The sequence below is a fragment of the Vulpes vulpes genome, chromosome 5 (assembly GCF_048418805.1).
Source record: "Vulpes vulpes isolate BD-2025 chromosome 5, VulVul3, whole genome shotgun sequence".
NCBI lineage: Eukaryota > Metazoa > Chordata > Mammalia > Carnivora > Canidae > Vulpes > Vulpes vulpes.
In genome coordinates this window covers 81,512,416-81,534,969 of record NC_132784.1, presented here as the reverse complement: position 1 = coordinate 81,534,969, position 22,554 = coordinate 81,512,416, and the positions used below count along the sequence as shown (strand labels likewise).

The 22,554-nt window shown below is 42.5% G+C and overlaps 1 long non-coding RNA gene across 2 annotated transcripts in view; it reads right to left on the bottom strand.

Moving 5' to 3' along the window:
• LOC140599054 (uncharacterized) overlaps positions 1 to 22,554 on the bottom strand; it is a 96,102-nt gene that overhangs the window by 44,037 nt on the left and 29,511 nt on the right. For both annotated transcript variants that reach the window (XR_012001732.1, XR_012001733.1), the window contains exon 3: positions 5,520 to 5,568. This is a non-coding gene — a long non-coding RNA (uncharacterized lncRNA). The remainder of the gene's footprint in view (positions 1 to 5,519; positions 5,569 to 22,554) is intronic.

Genomic DNA, 22,554 nt, shown 5'->3' with positions numbered 1-22,554 from the left:
CTGTTAACACATTATCCCCTAAGATAAAAATTATGACATAAATCTGTTTAGGTTAGAAGTGAATGTGAAACAAAGGCCTTCCATTGGCTAATAACAGACAGCTAGTCTGAAGCGAACACAAATCTAGACTATAAATGAGGGGTCAGGGGTGGCAAAGAAGGGGCCTTTGCCAGAGTGCCCTTCTTTCCCAGTACAATATACTTCCCAACGACCCAGGGAGGGAGGGATGTGATAGGACCTAAACCCAATTAGTATACAAAATGACTACCTAATAGTGAAACATGCCATTGTTTTTTTTTTATTCTTTGGCCTCACATTCAGGACAATATCATTAAAACAGAAATTCAGTACATATTTAATTAAAATAGAAACAACAAAAATAAATGATCTCACGGAACAAGTCTGTCACACATCAGAGGGTAGGAGCCCCTACCCTCCAACTGTTTTCGTTCATGCTCCTGATGAAGAAGGGTTGATCCGAAGCAAAAAGAAGCATAATCTCTAGTTAACACAAAAATATAAACAACGGGAGTACAAAAATTCTTTGTAAAAATTTTCTTTTACAATTGCCTTGCTTTAAAGGTCCTTCTGGAATCAGGTGACATCTTTGGGTTTTTATTTCTCATCACCCAAATACATCAAAATTTTTTGTTTAGCAGTGGGAGAACGCAGGCTTTTAGCTAAGTTCTGCAGTCCAGCTGCCTAGGTTTAAATTCTTGACTTTTCTTAGACCGGGACACATCAGTGCTCAATAAATGTTAAATTATTGCTGCTAATCATTTCCTACATACTTTGGACTCATTTCTTTATAATAAAGAATGTTCTGAAGTAGTCATTATTTCCATGTTACTAAAGAGGAAATTTACTCCTAGATCCAGCGTGGAAATAAGCAGAGTCCCAGTTCGAACTCAGGTCAGTAAGTCTCTGTGGCAGGTCTGGATCCCCAGAAAGGGCTCTAAGAGATCTTGGGACAGGAAATTTAGGGAGGAGCTCAGAGGCGACACCTGTGGGTCCACAGGAGAAGCTTCACTCATCCGCCCATGCTCTGGGAGCTCGGGTCCCTCAGAGGTGGACCCCACTGGGACAGAGGGTTGGCCATTAACCAGCCTCTCCATGGAATCTGCAGTCCTTAGATGTAGGCTGCCCTGGAAGTGGGGTGGCTTTGGGCAAAGCAGCTGTCTCCTGAAGAACTGCCAGCTGCCAAGGCAGCTGGGAGCATGAGGGCTTCAGTCTCGAGGGGGGATCTGGGTAGTGTACCACAGGGAGTCCACACCTCCCTGCAGTTTAGGAAGCTGTTCGAGGTCCTCTCATGGACCATGGCAGTTGTGATCACTTCTTCTTGTGCCCAGAATGTCTCAGATCCCTTTCGTGTTGGGGAGTCAAGGCAGCACATGGACAGACTGTCTCTGTGAACTACAGAAGGTGCTTGGGGACTTGAAATGGGCACAGCAGCTGCTAACCAGCACCAAAACCAAGTAAATCACTGATAGGCCCTGGCTGCCATGGTTTACATAACTGGCTTTAAGGCAGATCACTTAAAGATGCTTAAGCAGCCCAAAATTTAAAAACCCAATCCCTCTAGCCAGCACTTTTTATGGTGTTTATGTCCTAATCCCTAGGCTAGAACCACAGAATTTTAAAATCAGGAGGGGCCTGAGAGATCCACCTCCATAATTTGGGTTGGGGTGCAGGGGAGTGAGTTTGTCAAGGTCATACAGTAAGTTAATAGTTACACACAATGGGATTGGGACCATAAGCATGAAAACTGATATCTCAAGTAGAGTCTAGCTGTTTGCCAACTGCAAAGAAATTGTAAAAACAAATTCTTGGCTGAAAACTTGAAAGGATAGGTTTGGAATGTTATCTTAATGCACATTACAATCTTGAAGTTTCTTGCCATATCCTAGATAAAGTACTGTGTTTATATTTTATTCATTTCCATGCAAAATGGCTTCTAAAACTAAATGCCAAGAATTCTCACTGACATTGTTTGGTTCACATTTCTTTGACTATATTTTGCTTCTTTTCTGGCAACACAGTATTTTATGATTAAAAGATTCCTCTCCTCCTAGCCCTATAGTTTTTCTCCATGTAATTGAAACAATTCCGCAAATACTGTATGGCGTTGGAAATGTTTAAAGAACCTATTTCAGATCTGAGAGTAAAGTCTTATCTTTAAAATTACTTTCACAGAATGTATCAGACACACAGAGCTGTCAGATTTAAACTGTACCACCAATTTTATGTTAACTTATTATCTAAAGTGCAATTCTCTGGCACATGGATATATTCAGAACCATGAAGAGTAGTACTTAGGCCCCCCCGCCAGAAAAAGGCTTTTAATTTTTCATTATCTTCTCTCTATACTACCTGGCTGTAGTTAGACATTTAAAAATCCCATATGATTGTTCAGCTCTTCAGAGATGTTAACCCTTAACTTCCCATCAGAAAACCTTCTGGACAATATCTGAAGAATAGTGGCAGTTTCATATTAGAGTTCAGAGTGGAGATTTAGAATCCATACTGCATTCGGTCAAAGCCCAGCTTCACCAACTGTATGACTTTGGGCAAATTGTTGAACTTCCGTAAAATGGGAATAGTATTAGTACTTGGCCCTTGTGGTTGTCATAAGGAATTAGTGAGATAATACACATGAAATGCTTAGAACAGTGTCTCTACACAATAGTGCTGAGTGGATGCCATATTACTAGAATTTGATTTTTAAACTACAGAGGATTGAACTTTTACAAAGACAATGAAAGATGAGAGTTTAAAATTACAGATGAGGGGCACCTGGGTGGCTCAGTAGATGAACATCTGCCTTTAGCTCAGGTCATGATCCCTTGGTCTTGGGATCGAGTCCCACGTTGGGTTCCCCCCGGGGAGTTTTCTTCTCCCTCTGCCTATGTCTCTGCCTGTCTTTCTATGTCTCTCATGAATACATGGATACAATCTTTAAAAATATCTATATTATGCTTCTTCCATTTTCTCTATCCTCTCCTTCCAAAACTCCAATTAAATATGTATGAAAACTTTCCATTTTAACTTCGATATCTTTAACCTTCTCCTTCATACTTTCATTTCCCTTTTTCCCATGCCACATTCTGGATATTTTCTGGAGATAGTACCCCATTCCCCAATCACCTCTTTAGATATTTAACGTGTTCATTAGATGTTTACTTCTAACCATATTATTTTCACTTCTAGGGGTTCTTCTACTATTCTTTTTTCAAATCTACCTGGTCATCCCTGAGGGGCTTTAGTTGCCTGCTTGTCTTTAATATTTCACCTGTTATTTCTTTAAATTCTTCATACGTACTGATTCTGCATTAGAAAGTCACCAAAATGCAATGGTGGAGAGTGCAGACCCTAGATCCAAACTGTAGCATTACTACTTAAGAAAAGTTCACCTGGGACAATTTAATCTCTGTACCTCAGCTTTTTCATTATAAAATGGGAATGATAATAATACTTGCTTCCTAGAATTGTTATGAGAATTAAATAAGTTAAAATTTGAAAAAAAAGGGGAACCCTGGGTGGCTCAGTGGATTAGTGCCTGCCTTCGACCCAGGGTGTGATCCTGGAGTCCCAGGATCAAGTTCCAGGTCAGGTTCCCTGCATGGAGCCTGTTTCTGCCTCTGCCTGTCTCTCTCTCTCTCTCTCTCTCTCTCTCTCTGTATCTCTCATGAATAAATGAATAAAATCTTAAAAAAAAAACCAGTTTTTAAAAAATTTTAAAAAATTTTTGAAAAAAAAATCCTTGCCGTGACACCTAGCACTTAATCCTAGCACTTAATCATTGCTGTCGTTTTGTTAACTTAAAAATATATATTCTATACCTGAGAATTCCAATATTCAAAATTCTTGGGTTCTAAGCTGGATATTTGTTTTTCTGCTGCTGGCCCTCCCCCACTCCCCCCAATGGCCTTCCTCCTTCTGTGCTTGGTCATCTTGGATTTGAACTCAAATGTGAATCTGAATGGCCTTCCTACCCTGAGGATTTGTATCTGCTTCTGGCTGGTGGCAGAGGGAAAATAGCAACCTGAGATCTTCTACCCCCTGTGGAGGGTCCTAGTCTTGTGCATCACTTGCCATCAGGGAAATACAAATCAAAACCACAATGAGATACCACCTCACACCAGTGAGAATGGGGAAAATTAACAAGGCAGGAAACCACAAATGTTGGAGAGGATGCGGAGAAAAGGGAACCCTCCTGCACTGTTGGTGGGAATGTGAACTGGTGCAGCCACTCTGGAAAACTGTGTGGAGGTTCCTCTAAGAGTTAAAAATAGACCTGCCCTACGACCCAGCAATTGCACTGCTGGGGATTTACCCCAAAGATTCAGATGCAATGAAATGCCGGGACACCTGCACCCTGATGTTTCTAGCAGCAATGTCCACAATAGCCAAACTGTGGAAGGAGCCTCGGTGTCCATCGAAAGATGAATGGATAAAGAAGATGTGGTTTATGTATACAATGGAATATTCCTCAGCCATTAGAGACGACAAATACCCACCATTTGCTTCAACGTGGATGGAACTGGAGGGTATTATGCTGAGTGAAATAAGTCAATTGGAGAAGGACAAACAGTGTATGTCCTCATTCATTTGGGGAATATAAATAATAGTGAAAGGGAATATAAAGGAAGGGAGAAGAAATGTGTGGGAAATATCAGGAAGGGAGACAGAACATAAAGACTCCTAACTCGGGGAAACGAACTAGGGGTGGTGGAAGGGGAGGAGGGCGGGGGGTGGGGTGAATGGGTGACGGGCACTGAGGGGGGCACTTGACGGGATGAGCACTGGGTGTTATTCTGTATGTTGGTAAATTGAACACCAATAAAAAATTAATTTATTAAAAAAAAAAAGAAGTCTCAGATTCTTGGCTTCCTTACCTTCTGAGGCTTTAGAGCTCCTTACAGTGCTACGCTGGCCCTCAGGATAACCCAATTCTTCTTTTTTTTTTTTTTTCCTAATGCTCTTGACTCCCAGTTCTAGTTTCAACTCACTTTTTTTTTTTTTAAGATTTTATTTATTTATTCACTAGAGAGAGAGAGAGATTGGCAGAGACACAGGCAGAGGGAGAAGCAGGCTCCATGCAGGGAGCCCAACGTGGGACTCATGGGACTCGATACCTGGTCTCCAGGATCACGCCCTGGGCTGAAGGTGGCGCTAAACCGCTGAGCCACCCAGGCTGCCCTCAACCCACTTTTTGAGAGAAGAGCTTGTCCTTAGACAATTTCCTTACTACTGATGAGTCCAGCAACACATTTTAAAAAATGATTTTGCTCTTTTGTAATTGTAAGGCCAGAGTATCTGGTTTTCCACATTGCCTGAAGCTCTTGCTTAGCATCCATCAGAATTAGCTCTTGCTTAGCATCCATCAGAATTAGCCACCTTATGCTGCAGCAACAAACAACCCCCGGACATCTGTGGCTTAGAAAAACAAAGGTTTATTTCCCATTTAGTCTACATGGTCATCTCAGGTCAGCAGAGCCTCTGCTTTGTGTCATACTTACACAGGGATTCGGGCTGATGGGGTTTTGACCATTTGAACATCATCAGAACCTGTGATAGAGGAGAGAAAACATGGTCAGGCACACTGGGGCTGTTCATGACTTCCATCTAGAAGTTTCACAGGTCATTTCCACTCACATGTAATTGACCAAAGCAAGTCATAGGGCCACACATAACTCCAAGGAAGTGTTTGGGAAGGGGAACGGGAAGTATCAGTGGACATCACTAATGATTACTACATGCTTCTTTTCACCTAAAATTATATTCTTTTTAAAAAATATTTTTATTTTATTTATTTATTTGAGAGAGAGAGAGAGAGGAAGAGAGCATGCATGCATGTGCACGTGCAGAGTGTGTGAGAACACAAGGCAGGAGGGGCAGAAGGAGAGAGAGAAGCAGGCTCCCTGCTAAGCAGGCTCCATCTGGGGGTCCTGGGATCATGATCTGAGCTTAACTAACTGAGCCACTAGGTGCCACATAAAATTATAAATATTCTTATGTTCTTATATAGACTTGGTAAGTATGTTTAAGAACTTTATTATGAAAATTTTAAACATATAAAAAATGTAAACAACAACAGCATATAATATAGACCCATAACTACAATTTTGAATGTTTATATAATACTCCAGATGGGAGGATTCAAACACATTTTATCATGAAATATCTCAAACATACTAAATATAAAATGTTGAGTGCTTTTTTTACTATAAAAGTAATATACGCTTATCATTTAAAAATTTTAAATATAAAAAAATTAAGAAGAATGAGCAGAATTTTAATAGATGTGAATTCCAAGTGGAAGAGAAAGTACCAGCAAAGAGTGTAACGTATAAAAGTATTTGCAGAAAAGCAGTAGGTTTAGTTAAATGATAACCCATTCCGTTAAATGGAGGGCTCAGAATGTCAGGCTGGAGCTTCATTCAGAAGGGAATCAAGAGCTACTGAAAAAATTTCAGTAGAAAAACAGCATAAGTTCAATCCAGCCTTTATTGGGTACCTACTAGCAATCAGGTACCGTTAGGCACTGGGATATAAAAATGAACAAAATAGGGCAGCCCGGGTGGCTCAGCAGTTTAGCGCCCTCTTGGCCCAGGGTGTGATCCCGGGGTCCTGGGATCGAGTCCCATGTGGGGCTCCCTGCGTGGAGCCTGCTTCTCCCTCTGCCTATGTCTCTGCCTCTCTCTCTGTGAATAAATAAAGTCTCTCATGAATAAATAAAGAAAATCTAAAAAAAAAAATGAACAAAATGTATGTCCTTCCCATCTAGTAATACGATTGGAAACATAATCAGGAAGATTGAGCTAGACTAGACCATCATAGGAGTCACCAGACACCTATGTGAAGAAACCAACTTTGAAGCTACTGTCATGGTTCAGGTAAGAGCTCAGGAGGGCTAGAATGAGGGCACTGGTGGTGGGGATGGAAAAGAAGGAGTGGATTGAGAGATCTTATGGAGATTGCACCTGGAGAATATTCTAATTACCCAGACAGGAGAAGTAAGGTAAAAGAAAGAGGGGGGGGCGGGGAGAAAGAAAGACCCAGAGGTCATTTGAATCATTTGAAGATTATAAACACAAAGGACATGGAGAAAGACACCATTAATAAAACTAGAGACACAAAGGGTGCCTTGATGGCCTAGTTGGTTAAGGGTCTGACTCTTGATTTTGGCTCTGGTCATGATTTCAGGGTCGTGAAATGGAGCCCCATGTTGGGCTCCAAGCTGCCTGCTTGGGATTTTCCCTCTCCCTCTGCACCCCACCCCCTCACTTGTGTTCTGTGTAAACACCAGGAATGGGGCTTGGTTCGGGGGAAAAGATGATGACTTTGGTTGTACACATATTGAATTTGAGATTCCATGAGTTTATCCTGATGGAGGTAGCCAGCAGGAAGTTGGATTTATGAAAACGGAATCCATGGGGGGGGGGGTGGAGTAAACAGCAGTCATGGTTTATATCATTTGCTAAGATGAAATTGCTAAGGAAGAGCGCTGCAAAGCACCCCTCCCAACACGTGCTTTTTAAATTGCTGGATAATCATGTGAAAAATCATACGATTATATCCTTAAAAGAGAGTGAAGCCCAAAACTATTCCTCCATCCAAAAATCCCATCCTGTCACAATGAATGAAATTCCATCCTTACAGATCCATTCTCTTGTGTCTTGGGAACATTTTAGTCTTCAGTGTCCCCAGTTACAATGCAGATATCCCTCAAATAATCCTTGGGCCTAGGGATGCCTGGGTGGCTCAGTGGTTGAATGTCTGCCTTTGGCTCAGGTCCCGGATCCCGGAGTCCCTACATCAGGCTCCCTGCATGGAGCCTGCTTCTCCCTCTGCCTGTGTCTCTGCCTCTCTCTGTGCCTTTTATGAATAAATAAATAAAATCTTAAAAAATAATAATAATCCTTGAGCCTTGATGGGAAAATACCTTAGCTAGTGTATGTTTATCAGGAACTTTCCCAGCTAGCTGACAGTAGGCATTGGGTTGAAGTGGTGTGGAGGTTAGTCCTGCAGGGCAGCAGGAAGAGGCAGCAGGACTCTGAGTACAAAGTGATCTGGTAACAGAACCACCTTCCAGAGTCCGCTGAGGCCCAGCTGCCAGACACGTGCTGGTGGACACACACACACACACACACACACACACACACATACTTATGCACATGTGTTGACCAAATGCATATAGTAGGAATGTGGTATAAAGTTCAGCATGGACAAGTCAGCCTTGAAATTTGATTTGACAGTTACAATGTTTATATGTCAGGTTGCTTGACTAAAATACTACATTGGCTCCCTTTCCCTTCATTCAAGCAGGCTTCCAGGCTTTGCATGCTTTGCCTAGAAAATTTGGTTAGAGCTAAAAATTGGATGCAGCCTCTCGGAGTAAAAGTTTTGCACCTTGGGACTTAGTGCCACCGAACACTTAAAAAAATGGTTAGGATGGGAGTTCACACAAATTCTATGTGAACTTTACCACAATTTTTTAAAACTTCATTGAACTAAATACGCAATGATTGTTTTCTGAGTAGTTCTGATGTATGTATGTTATAATAAGAAATAAGCATGACGTTTATGATTTTATTTTATTTTATTTTTTAATTTATTTTTTACGTTTATGATTTTTAAAAAAGTTTTGCGCCTTGAGGGACCATGAAGGTGGTCTGGAGAGGGAGGGCCCAGGGACTGCACCTTTGAACCGATGAGTCTAGGAGAAGAGGTCCCCTTCAGGAAGGAGTGCAGAGTCATCTAGATGGGAATCTTTTCCCTGCTTCCTGGTGGTGCCAACTTAGGCAGCATTTAGTGGGGAGCAGCTGCAAGAGCTCCTAGGGAGGCCCTATCCCAGCCTCGCCAGTGAGTCCCTCCCGGGCCCCAGGTGAGGAACAGAGTGCTGCTAAGCCTGGAACAGAGGGCAAGGATTTAACCTCTTTTGTACATCACTATTCATCAGCTCCTAGAGCCAGGCTTGGCACATGGTAGGTGTTCAACAAATAGTTGTTGAACAAAGGAATAATGATGAGAAGGCGGGGCCTTGGTGTTGCAGAAGACCTCTGGACTTCACACAAGTCCATGGATTGAAAAGAGGGACGTGGATAGTTACCTTTCTCACAAGCCTGGCAGGATAGGGACTTGGAGTCAGAATGAGGTGGATCTAAGGAAAATAATAGTGTTGTATAATACATCTGGTAGGCAACTTTTAAAAAACTGACTATTGCTCTGCATCCTCTACCATATGTTATGTGACATATTATGTTTGCAAATAAATTATGCTTGTAATTACATAAGGGTAGATGTTTATGTACTAGTGGATAAAGAATTTCAACATTAGCACAAGCAGTGTCATAGCTATAATCCTCAGAGTGGAGGTACGAAAGCTTTCCTCACTTGGGACCTTTAGAGAACCAGACACCCTGCCCATGGGCAGCCTTGGGTAGGAGTCAAGTTTAGGATAAACCAGTAGGGCCCTCCACCTGTCTCATCCAGGCCTTGAGGCTGGAGAGAAGTCAGGTATGCAGCGGAAAGTGTTGGAAGGTGAATACAGGGGACCTGGACTCCACTCCTAGCTCTGTCACCTCATGGCCTCAGGTTAGTCCTTAAGCTTCTCTTGCCAAACAAGTGTCAGGTTTGATGGTCCTGAAGACACGACTGGAGTAGTCTGCACACACTTAATGTAACCATCCCAATGTCTATGGACTGTGTCATCTGACTGGTCTGGTATCTATGATACGGTGGTTAAATATTTTCAATGTTGGGACACCTGGGTGGCTCAGCAGTTGAGCGTCTTTGGCTCAGGGTGTGAACGCGAGAATCTGGGATCGAGTCCCATGCCAGGCTACCCACGAGGAGCCTGCTTCTCCCTCTGCCTATGTCTCTGCCGCTCTCTCTCTCTCTCATGAATAAATAAAATCTTTAAAAATATATATATTTTCAATGTCATCCTCACAGTCAGATCCCTTCCATGTGAAGGAGAAGTCTCTTGCAGGTCTGTGGAAGACAGGTAATTTGGCTTTCTAGAAGCAGAAGAGTCACAGGCGCTCCTCCAAAGCATCAACTTATCTGATTATAAATATTACTCCTGATGACTCCAGGAGCAGTTGTCATGAGCCATATAAAACAGACTGCTTATCCTGGCTCTGTGCTCCAATTTTCCATTTCCCACCATCCTCTAAAACTTTTCTCCTTCTACTGTAAAGTAATATGTTCCTTGGCTTCAAAACATCAGTGGGACACCTTCCCACTGATGTGGAAAATAACAGAAGGCTTGAACCCAGAGCACCTGAGGTTCTCCCATTGTGCCTCACTCTTCCTTTTAGGAAGAAAACAAAACACAAAGAGAAGTTGCTAAGGTAAGACATTGCCTGGCGTCCAGGGAGCAGTCTATGTTCTCTCATTGCTCTATGCCTTGGCCTCTACTTGGAAAATCCTCTCGATACCCTTTCTCTGCATGAGCTTCTAACCACCCCTCAATGCCCGAACCTATAATTACTTTACTTCCATAACATTTGTTTATCCCTTCCTCCACTGTACTAAAACTTACCATTTTGTGATAGAAGTATTATTGGGAAGCCTACTTCCCAACTAGAACTCTTTAAGGGCAGAAATTGGGTTTTGTTCTCTATGTCCCATTGCCCACCACAATGCCTGGGGTGGAGAAGTCAGATGGACAAGAAATGTCACTCATGTCCTAACTAACACTAAGCCCACTGCCTCCCCATCCCCACCCCTCCATAGCTAAGTGTCACCCTTGATCTGGACAAATCAGATTTACAGAATTCTGAACTTAAGAGTCCTAAGGGCTAGGAGTCAGAGAGTATGGCCACTGGAACCTCCAAAATCCAACCCTGAGACAAGAACTTTGGTGCAGGAAGTTTATTTGAGAGGTCATTCAAGGAAGTACAAGTGCAGGCGGGGAAAGTGAGGCAGAACGGGAGAAAATCCAATATAAGGTATATTAAAAAGCAGGTTATCACCATGGGAAACTCTGATTTAATCCCTTGAAACGCCCTGAGAAAACATGCGGGACACACCTCAGACTCGTCCCACTGGAGAACTAGAAGGTCGGGGGATTTACGCGGTGGCTCCCTACATCCACTGTTTGGGGGTTCACATTCCTGCAGCCCAGCAAGCTTTCTGGTAGAACAACAACAGCAACAAAAACTCTTTGAGAAGCAGAGATATGGATACTTGAGGCAAGAGTTGCCAGTCCATGGAGAACGTCTACCACTACTGCAGGGTAGTAGTAGGTAGATCAAGAGGTGCATGCTTTTCCAACGGAGTCAGCAGGCTCCTCTACACTCACATTTTTATCTTGGAAAATATCTCCAAAAATAACTCCAAGATGGGCCAGAGAATGTGGGCAGGACATTAGCGACACCTGCTACAATCCCCCAAAGCCAGAGCAAGTGATGGAGCACTGGGAACCTGGAGCCTTACAGAGGCAGCCGATCTGCAGAGGGGAGAATGTGGTAGGGAAGCAGGAGAAGCAGAGGGCCTGGCTGTCACCCCTCTCGATCGATCAGCAACCTGAAGAGACCCACCTGGCACAGCCCCCATAGAGATGTGATGCAGGCTCTGCACACCAGCCATCGCTCTTCCAGTCTCTCTTCCATAATTTTTTCCAGCTCTTGTTCATGCATCTGTTGGTCAATCCTGAGCTTCACTGACCTGTCACAAAGACCTACTAAATCAACACTCCCACCGATATCCCTATTTACCTGCTGAGCTGGACTCTCTGCTTCTTTATCCAATGCCTTGGAGGATCTACACTCTGGAAAACCTGTATTCTAACATCTAACACAACACTCTCTTTTATATCTTTGCAGTAGGTCCAGTGTTATGACCTATACATTTTGGTCAGCCAGTCTGGGTCAAATTTGTTTGCCAGACCACAAAAGTGAAGGCCGAAAGGGAGGTTAGGGCAGAAAAAAACAATATACATCACAGGATACGTTTAACTTTGATAGCTAAGTAGAGCTCAGCTTAGTGGCTGAAAGCAGCCACAGTAGTATACATAAATGCTCACTGGCCGAGGAGAGTCAACATAGTTTCTCTGCTCTAGATCTCATGGGCTGAGAGCTCTGATGACACTCAGAAACTGAGGAGAGACTATATACACTCATCACATTTAAAAAAAAAAGTTTTGTTTACTAAGTAGAACCCAATGTGGGCTCAATCTCATGACCCCGAGATCAAGAGGTGCATGCTTTTCCAACTGAGTCAGCAGGCTCCTCTACACTCACATTTTTATCTTGGAAAATATCTCAAAGAAAAACAGTGCTGTAATGATTTGATATCGAGAGGGGTAATACTAAATATTAGAAGTATTCCTTGATGTTTAATTCTAAGGAGTTCCACTCTATCAACAGTAAATCCCTTTTACTTAAATTAGTCTGAGAGGCTTTCGGTTACTTTGCCATTAGACAATCCTGAGCCAAGATCATGCCACCTGTATTAGGGTTTTCCAGAGAAACAGAACCAATAAGAGAAAGAGGGAGAGAGAGAGATACAGAGACAGAGACAGAGATTTTAAGGACTTAGTTTACATGATCCCAGAGAATATCAAGTCCAAAATCTGCAGGGGTAGTCCATTGGTGGGAGGCCCAGGGAAGAGGTATAGTTTGAATCCAAAGGCGTCCTTCTGGTAAAATTCTCTCTCTCCCTCAGGGGAAATCAGTCTTCTTTCTATAAGGTCTTCAACTGATTGGATGAGGCCCACCCACATTATGGAGGATAATCTACTTTACTCAAAGTCGACTGAATAAAAAAATCTAAGCAAGGTCTATTGACTTTGAGTAAATCTCAACTAACTCTCAACTAAAAATAAATCCTTTGTAGAAATTTCTGGAGAATATCGGGATACAATTAGCCACATTGAGACAGAAAATTAACCATCACACTCCCATCTCTGATCCTCAACAGTAGCTGCCCTGAGGACCATGTTGCAAATGATTCTGAAGCCACTTCAGACTCCACAGGAAAGAACACCCACATGAACTGGTAATGTCTGCTGTGAGTGCAGACGGGAGGAGAGGCCGCCTGTGTCACATATTCACTGTTCCTGCAACAGAAGTTTAGTTCATGTTTACTGAATGAATGAACAAATGACAAATCCTGTCCATTTTGTCACTAAACGTAGGACTTGTCTCAATTCAAGCTGTCTTCAAATTGCATTGTTTGGTATTAACCAGGCAGGCCAAGCAAATTCTCACATACGCCTGCAAACATGGGCAGGAGCACTTTATCAGCAACATCCCCAAACTGGAAATAACCCTGATGGCCATCAGCAATACATGGAAGAGTTCAGTAAATAAGAAATATTGTGTCATAACGATTATGCCACGATAAATATGAACTATAGCTCCGTATAACATGGATGACTCTTATAGACATAATGGGGCAAAAGAAGCCAGGTACAAAGAAACAGGGCATGAATTCCATTTATATAAAGTTCTAAGATACAAAACTAAACTATTCTATATAGATGCACACTGAGGTGTTGAAGAATTATATGAAAAAGCAAAGAAGTGATTCCCATAAATGCCACAATAGTGGTTATCTCTAGGAGCATGAAAGGGGTTTATGGGGGAAAGATAGCAATATTACATATGCCCTGACTTGGGTGTTAACATTATTTTTGTTGTTGTTGGGTGTTAACTTTAAAACAACATATCAAATGGCTCCCGCCCCCATCTCTGTGTTAAACTTTACAATCAAAAACTTAAAAAAAAAAAAAAAAGTTCCCGAGGTCTCCTTATGCCAATTCCTGGAAATAGAGAGAAAATTCAGGGGACATCACAAACCCCTCACCCAGTCCTCATTTAGCCTCTAGCCAAAGAGACCAGTCACTGACTCTCCAGCCTTCTTCCTCACTAGCATCTACCCTGTACCCTTCTCTATTTTGTCTCTTCCTCCAGAACAAATGTCTCCATTTTAGTGCAGTGAGTAGATTTACAATATTACAAACTTAACAGTTGAAGGTCCTAAAATTCATCCTCAGCAAAACTTGCAAAGCAGCTGCAAAAAAGATGAATGCCACTCATGGGATCAAAAGCCTAGAAGGATTTCGTGGAAAGGTTGGGTAGCGTGTGCACTCAAGGTCTATTCTGAGTAGAAGGCCCAGTCAGAGGATAGGGTGTCCGTCTGTCTCACCACGGGCTGCAAGTGCCAGGATAACCGAGTTTTGAAGGCTGCCCTTTCTGGTACAGAAATCCTGCTGCAAAGGGCAGGCTCTCATGATTTCGCCTTCCAGGATCCCACGCTTAAAATTCGGAATGCAGCTTCAACAGGGTTAAAGAAAAGGCAGAGTGATTTTAAGGGCAGGTGCTGGAGGTTTACTTTTGCCTCTTTTTCATAGCTTTTAGTACTTAGAAATTTGTGCTTAAATATGCTTCTTCTCTCTGGAAAACAGACTCACCCCTGTCCCACCTCTGCCTGGGGAATAACAAATTTCGTATGGAAACCTGAAAACCCAGAGAGGACCATGCAATGCTTCAGACACCTCGTGTAGGGCTGGCTGTCGTCACAGCCCCTGGTTTGGGTCAGGCTGTTTAAGAGTCTTTGGAACAAGTCTTTATCTAGGGGGGTCATTTTATAGATCCATTAAATCTACATTTTCTCTTGGGCTCCTTTCCCCAGCTCCCCTCAACCCGGCTCTAGTCACACACTCTAAAAACCCCCTTAAGCCCCAGAAATAAATCTCTATAAACTGCCAAGTGTTCAATCAGGCTTTTACTGTATCTATTTGCAATTAGAATAAATTTACTGCTCGGAGAGATGAGGGGAAATATGCAAGGTACTCCTTGGATAAATATACTGCCGCGAGAAAAGTAGAGGCTCTGTAAAAATTATCTCTGTGAATTCAACAAGAATCAAGGTCACTGGAGCTGCTACATACCAGGGAATGTTAATTAATGGGCCTGCAGCTGGTGGTACCACTTGGCTGCTCGGCTCCAGCTGCTCGCTCCATATTTCTCTCGTTTGTAGGACCATTCTTGGATCAAATCCCATCTCTTTTTTTCTTCCAAGTACAAAAAGTACATAAGTCTATCCTGGAAGGATGCCAGCCTTTCAGAGAACTAAGGAAAGTGTTGTTTCTTAGCTATTTTTATCTCCTTTTTAAAAGAAAGGACACTCTATCACCTCGGGAGCTGGATTACTTGTAATCGGTGTTCAAGCTGTGGTCTGAGGTCACCGTTCTGGCACCGTCCGCAGGGAGGTGTCCTGAAGACGGAGAGCAGAGAGGGGCACTCAGGACTGGCCCTCCAAGTAAAGTGGGAGACACCTGAAGAGATGTCTCCCTTCACAGGCTCCTTCACCACGAGGATCGCATGTTAGGCCCAGTCCCAAGACAAGGGGAAGATGCCACCAGAATGCACTCAACATCTCGGAGATGGAGAAAGACGGAGAAGAAAACCGGAGAGAAGGAGAAAAGACAAAAAGTCTGATGAAAGAGGCAGAAATTATTTCCAGGGTCAGGGTAGTCTGTTCCATTTAAGCCTGCTGGGGGGATCCCTGGGTGGCTCAGTGGTTTAGTGCCTGCCTTCCGCCCAGGGTGTGATCCTGGAGACCCGGGATCGAGTCCTGCGTTGGGCTCCTTGCATGGAGCCTGCTGTTCCCTCTGTCTGTGTCTCTGCTTCTCTCTGTCTCTGTCTCTCATGAATAAATAAATAAATCTCTAAAAAATAATAATAAAAAAATTAATAAACCTGCTGGGAAGCATGAAATGAGACCGGGCATGTAAATCACTTAGCACACTTAGCGGCGATACGGACGCCATTGTTAAGTATAATAAAATTTCAGCGACAAAGTGGAACAGAAGTGTTCAACACAGGCCCTGGCTGTAAGGCCTGCGGTCTATATTTAGGCAGCGCATGGGTCTGTTTAAGCGTGGACTGCAGAGCCAGAAAGATCTGGGTTCAAGTACCTGCTCAACCACTTGAGTAGCTACGTGTCTGTCCCCATGCTGCAGCATTAGGCTTTCAGACCTCAACTTTTCCATCTGTAAAATGGGATTGATAACAGCATCTGCCCCAAAGCTACTGCATGGATTGGCCAAGATGGGGCAGGTCAGTAAGCTCTTTAACAAAGGGTACCTGCTTGGGTACCTGGTTCATCTCAACTAATATTCATTGTTATAACTGGAGCTCTTATCACTGCCTCCATAGCAAGGGGAGAATCAGGCCAAATGGTTCGGGATAAGGGTAGGCCTCTCTGGGCAGGTGAAGACAGCTTACGATTCTCTAGGGCCGCCTGGGTGGCTCAGGGGTTGAGCGCCTGCCTTTGGCCCAGGGCGTGTTCCTGGGGTCCTGGGTTCAAGTCCCATGTCGGGCTCCCTGCATGGAGCTTCTGCTTCTCCCTCTGCCTGTGTCTCTGCCTCTCTTCCTCTCTGTGTCTCTCTGAATAAATAAATAACATTTAAAAAAAAAAAAAGGAACGTTCTCTAAGGCAATGGAAAGGGTCCCACTGCATCTCTTGTAACCAGCCTTGTTTTTCTTCTCATTTGGAAACTTTCTTTCCTTCAGTGTTACACAGCGGAGGGACTGGGCGTTCTTCCACACAATGACAGACATGCAAATCTGGCCCAGAAATAACAGGGAAAAGGCCTGACACTGCTTCTTTCAAGAATTCTCCAGGTAGTCATTAGCCATCAGCTCCAGGCTCAGGGCTCTGGGGACGGCTGCCCCCACTCCCGGCTAAGACGGGCAGGTCACCATCCATTTGGGCCAGTTCCTCTGCAAGTGGGGAGGGGGGAACCCAGCTTTACGGAGCCCCCCCCCCCTTTTTTTTAAGGAAGGAAGAATGTTCTTAAAAATCGGGAAATGTTTTCCATTACTACTTTACACTGTAAAATGATATTTAGGCCTTTTAAAAGACTTGGGAAATTTTCTGAAATTAAGGAATATGGATTTAAAGAAGCCTTGGGGGATTAGATTTTTTCTCCTCTTTGAAGCATTTGAAACAACTTTAATCTGCTTTTAGACTTCTATCCAATTTGGTATGGCATTCTAGTAGAGTATTGTTGCCTTCCTTGTGGAACTGATACTTTTGTGCCTCTTGTAAAAGGCACGAGGAGAAATATTTGGGGCGGAGAAAAAAATAAAGCTTGAGTTTAAAGAACAGGACTATTCAAGGTAAAAGGACGATTTCTAGGATGTTTGAAAGACATTTTTAAATTTGTGTTTTGAGCAGAAGAAAAATCAAACAAAAGCCTAGTTTTATTTGCAACCATAATGGTCTGGTTGACTATCTACCTTCCTGGCGGTTGGTCCTCCTAGGATATATATGGTGCTTTACGATATGCAAAAAACTTAAATCCTCTCATGTAATAGTACTGCTCCAGGAGGCAGGCATTATAATCCTTATTTTACCGACGAGAAAGCTGGGGCTCAGGGAGTTAAAACGTTTGCTCAAAGAAAATGTGATATGTCAAGAACTTGAACTTAGGACTCAGGACTTTGAACCCAACACCTTTTCCACAACATCCCATTACTTCTAATCTCTCATGTGGCCTCGGCAGCCCCAGTCAACTTTCCATGCCTCAGTTTCCTGATCTGTGAGACGAAAGTGATACCACTGGAGGCTAGATTTTCCAGGACAAGTCTGTCTATCATGTGACCAAGACTTCTGGGAACAGTGTACAAAGAGTCTGAATGAAACACTCTCTGCATTATCCCGGGGGATGGGAAACCTGGAGAAGCAGCAAACAGGAAAGAGAGGCACACACTTGTCAGTCTGGGGCCTTCATTCCCTGAAGCAATAAAAGAGGAATTAAGTATATTATCAAAGTAAATGAGAGCTCAACAGCCATGCAAGTCTAGAAGAACACATAGTTTTGAAATATCTAGGAAAATACTATATTCTACTTTTTATTTATTTACTTATAACAAGTATATCTATTCATTGCTAGAATAATCAACAGAGGGGCACCTGGCTGGCTCAGTGGTTGAGTGTCTTCCTTTGGCCCAGGGTCTTGGGATTGAGTCCTGCATCAGGATCCCTACTGGGAGCCTGCTTCTCCCTCTGCCTATGTCTCTGACTCTCTCTCTGTCTCTCACAAATAATAAAAAGTCTTAAAAAAAAAAAAGAATAATCAACAGATAAGTGCACAATTAGAAATTGCATTCCTTCCTTCATCTGCTCTTTACCCACCTCACTTGCTAGACTCCCCACTGTTAAAGTCTGTTTATCTCCTAAAAGTATTTTCATTCAAATACCATGTGCATGGGTGTATTCAGATACACTTTATACAGAGTCACACATGTATTTTTAAGTGGGGTCCTACAACACATATTGTTCTATAACTTGCCTTTTAAAAATTTTACAATGTATCAGAGATACCTGCTCATACAGACCTCTCATTTCTACCCCCTTCCAGCTTTATTGAGTTCTAGTTGACAAATAAAAATTGTATATATTTGAGGTGTTCAACATGTTGTTTTCGATCAATGTGTGCATTATGCAATGATTTCCGCAATCGAGCTAATTAACATATCGATCACTTTTTCTAGGTGGGGAGATGATCAACTCTCTCAGCAAATTTCAAGACTGCACTACAGTACTATTAACTATGGTCACCATGTTGTCCATTACATCTCCAGAACTTACTCATCCTGCCATAACTAAACCATTGTACCCTTTGACCAACATCTCCCCGTTTCCTCCAACCCCCAGCCTCTGACGACCACCATTCTAATCTCGGCTTTTATGCATTCAACATTTTTAGACACCTCTTGTTCCTTCTTTTTTTTAAAGTTTTATTTATTTATAGTAGAGGGAGAAAACGAGGGGGGGAGGGGCAGAGGGAGAGAGGGAGAGAAATAGACGTACCGCTCAGCACAGAGCCTGATCCCACCACCCTGATATCATGACCTGAGCAAAAATCAAGAGTCAGACCTCAGTGGACTGAGCCACTCAGGTGCCCACCAAGACCTTACATTCTTTTTAAAGCATGAAGAGAGTTCCATTGTATGGATATGCCATAGTTTATTTAACTACCTCCCTACAAATGAAGATACAGGTTACTTCTGGGGGGGTTTTCTTAACTATTACAAATAATGTTCAGGAGCACCTAGATGGCTCAGTTGATTGAGCATCTCCCTTCGGCTCAGGTCACGATCCTAGGATCCTGGGATCCAGCTCCTCATCAAGCTCCCTGCTTGGTGGAGAGTCTTCTTCTCCCTCTCCATCTGCCCCTCCCTTCCCGCCCATGCTCTCTCTCTTGCTTGCTTTCTCTCTCAAGTAAATAAATAAAATCTTAAATAAATAAGATCTTAAAAACAAAAACACACAGAAAAACAAATAATGCTTCAGTGGATAATAATAATAGTTCATTAATATGAAAGAAAACAATGTAGGGATAAATAGGCTAGGACAAACTTGGGATAAGTAGATATAACAACACCCTTACCAGAGAGCCCCAGGTGGGGCACCTGAGACAAACAGACCCTTCTCAGTTTAGCTCCTTGTTATTTCAGATCACTAGCTGGTGCCAAAGAAAGAACCCAGCGGGGGTAGGGGTGGGGGTGGGGGGAACAAGTTAAAGAAAGAAAAAATTGCACAGCAGTAGTTTTGAGAAGTTGTTTAATTTGAACTACATGTACATCTTAAAGAGAGCTAAGTAGCAAGTGTGTAGAAACCCCACAGAGTAACCATAGCATGTGTAAGGAGGATTGTCTATAAGGCTCAGATTGATGGCATTTTAAGAAAGAAAACAATGGTGACAGTGAGAAAATGTTTGAGCATTTAGTCTCCATGTCAGTCCCTGTAGGACAAGGGCTGTGTCTTATTCGTTTGTAGCCTCAATACTTGGCTTAATTCCTGACAAGTAAAAGGTGTTCATAAGCACTCAAAGAAAAGCAAGGAAGACTACTCTCTAGAGGACCAAGTCTTTTGGACATGAGCCAGCAGAATCGACCTGAATGTAGATAAATCTTGATTTGTGACTTTAAAAATTATTTTAAAATGTTAAAACATTTAGCTTAATTTGAGAAGCAATAAGTTTGTTTTTTTTTTTTAAAAAAGTGTCCCTAAAAGCCTCTGTTATTTAATTTAATGTCTCTGCGTACTCTTTGGGTCTCATTCATTGCCTGCTCAAAAATATGTAATGAGTTAAACTGTAACTAACTGGTCATTGAATTTTTAAAGATTATTTTTTTTTAAGATCGACATCATTTTTCTTGAACCTATCACCGGAATTGTTTTGTGTCTAGTTGCTGGTTGTGTCAGTGGGCTAGTTTCTGCCTCTTGGCCTCAAGATTCATGTTCCTAAATGAAGTAAAAAGAATCAAGTGACCAGGGGCATGTCTCCCATCTTGTTAACAGAGAATTCAGGGGAAATGTTTAAGACACCATCATCTGTGTGAAGGTCCTGTTAACTGGCTAACTATGGTTCAATCAACCAAAGGCTCAGATAACTGGGTCTGTGTGTGTGCATTTCTTAAGATACTGTGATGAAGAAAAGGATAAGTGAAAGATAAGCAGACTGAAAAGGATAAGTGAAAGATAAGCAGACTGATAAGCAGTGAAAGGGATTCACTTTTTTAAAAAGAGAAGATCCAGTTTGGGTCACCCTCACCTTCCATAACAGGGTCAGCAAATTACCAAAGGGAACAGTGCCAACCCTGTTCACCATCAGCTGAATTCTCCAGAAAGGTAATCCATACTTATCATGATGACCTCAATGCAGTAGGGGAAGAAAGGCTGAATTAAACTCGGTAGCATCCCTTGTATTATATTTCAATGCTCCATATAGTCATTCATTCAACAAACATGAGCAGAAAGAGTAGATAACCAGGAAGGCCATTCTCTAGTCATTCTGAATCAGCAGGATTGTTCTATTGAGCCTTTTAATCACTTCGGTCCTCAAACCAACCTTGAATTCTCCCTCCATCTGGGCAGAAGCTCTAGTTCATAGTAAGACACACTTCAGAGTACTATGAATAGGCTGTGGATAGAATCATAGAATCATCTGCTGGGAAGTGGCCCACCAGCCTTGTAAAAGAGGAAGAGTGATCTGTGTAAAAGGACATTTTTAGAATCATCTTTTAGCCGTGTGGCTCTGAGGGTTGCAAACTAGACTGACAGCTGTGATCTTGGGTTCTGGCCTTTATTACTAGGTTGCTGTCTGACTTTGGGCTTCGTCTTCTTGATCATAAAATAAAAGAGTTCAATTAAGTGATGGAGATTAATAGTATCTACTAGCACACGGAACAGGAATGCTGATAAAACCACATCAAGGTAAGTTTTTAAAATCTTAAAAACTGGGCAGCCTGGGTGGCTCAGCGGTTTAGTGCAGTGTTCAGTCCAGGGCATGATCCTGGAGACCTGGGATCAAGTCCCACTTCGGGCTCCTTGCATGGAGCCTGCTTCTCCCTCTGCCTGTGTCTCTGTCTCTGTCTCTCTCTCTCTGGGTCTCTCATGAATAAATAAATAAAATCTTTAAAAAAAATCTTAAAGACTTAACTATCCTTTATAGATATGGGGAAAAAAACCAAAACCCTGGAAATTCTTTTTTTTAAAGAAAAGAATCCCAAATTGACTGAATTTGGGATTCCAAATGATGCCCTGACTGAAGCCATCATTTGCCTGATAATCACCAATCTAGAGAAGTGAAGAAAGCCTCATCTCCAGGGCTCTTAGCCTTTGTAACCAGTCACTGTGAGGCAGGGAATGTCTTGTGTTACCTTCGGTACCTGTAGGTATCTAGAGTTGCTCTAGAGAACAAAATCTTAAAGATGAGTTTTCTATATTGGTTCAGGAGATTTTGGAATTGGTTCTCTAATTTGGTTAGATTTAAAGACACTAATGGCTCTATTTTCCATAGCACTGATGGTCCATAGTGTGTTGTGACAATAGAGATACACAAAATATGAGCATCAGATGCTCATAAGCAAATATTTACAAAAGAATCATAAAAATGATTCTTCGAAGGAAATCCATTGCTGGCTCTTATAGGAAAGAGTTGTCCCCACCTAGCCCCCTTTCTTGTTACTACAACAACTTACTGCTGACCTGGAGAATGTGGCTTTGGAAAGGGCTGGTTTCGCTTTGCTGGTTGCTGAAAGCCCCTGGGGTTGGGAGCAGCGGCCTGGAGGCAGCACATGTTGTGTCACTTGGCTAGGAGACATATCGTGAGGCAAACATGAAGTGGTGTCTGTTTGGATCATTTGGTTTTTTTTTTTTTTTTTCCTACCTCTTTATCCCATTTTTAAGAGTCAGTGTAATAATAACAATCATGACATAGTGATCACTCACATGGCCCTTTGCATGTGCCAGGCACATAGCTCTCGGGCTGTAGACAGATTCCTATATATAATTTTTACAACACAACGAGATTTTATTACTAATCCAATTTTACAGATAGGGAAATGGAGGCAAATCCAAATAGTTAATGAGCAAGGAACCAGGACTGGAACCCAGGAAGTCTGGTTCCAGAGTCTATGCTCTCAGTGCACTTAGATGACCCATAGGTCTGTGTGCATCCCAACCACACCACTCAGTGGTGATATGATCTTGGACTGGACCCTAAAACTCTTTGAGCCTCTG